Source organism: Odontomachus brunneus, unplaced genomic scaffold (genome assembly GCF_010583005.1).
Source record: "Odontomachus brunneus isolate Ranch 3 - 2012 unplaced genomic scaffold, Obru_v1 Obru_scaffold_045, whole genome shotgun sequence".
Lineage (NCBI taxonomy): Eukaryota > Metazoa > Arthropoda > Insecta > Hymenoptera > Formicidae > Odontomachus > Odontomachus brunneus.
Window position 1 is genome coordinate 1,049,894 of NW_022639495.1, and position 486 is coordinate 1,050,379.

Consider the following 486-nt stretch of genomic DNA (forward strand, 5'->3'; position numbering starts at 1 on the left):
ATTTTCATAATCATTATTCAAAATATTAGTTTTATCATCATTATTATTTTTATATTTTTTACCATTATTATCAAAAGCATATTTTTTTTCATTATTATTCAAAGTATTATATTTATCATTATTATTATCATTTATTTCTTTTTTACTATTATCAAAAATATTTTTATCATTATCAGTACTATCTTTTTTATTATTTTTTTTATTATTACTCTTATTATTGTAAAACTTTTGATTGTACATACCATTTTTAAGCTCATTATTTGAAGATTCTTTTTCTGTAAAATTGTCGATCAAATCCTTAGATGACTCCAAATAATTTATACAATTGGCTATTGTCGAATCCAATATGTTTTTTACTTGCCGCCTGCAATAAAAAAAACATCATATTAGGTGCCTATGAACTATGCTCATCTAATGAGCCATGAAAGTTACATTAAATTTCCCCTCTCTCTCTCTCTCTCTCTCTCTCTCTCTCTCTCTCTCTCT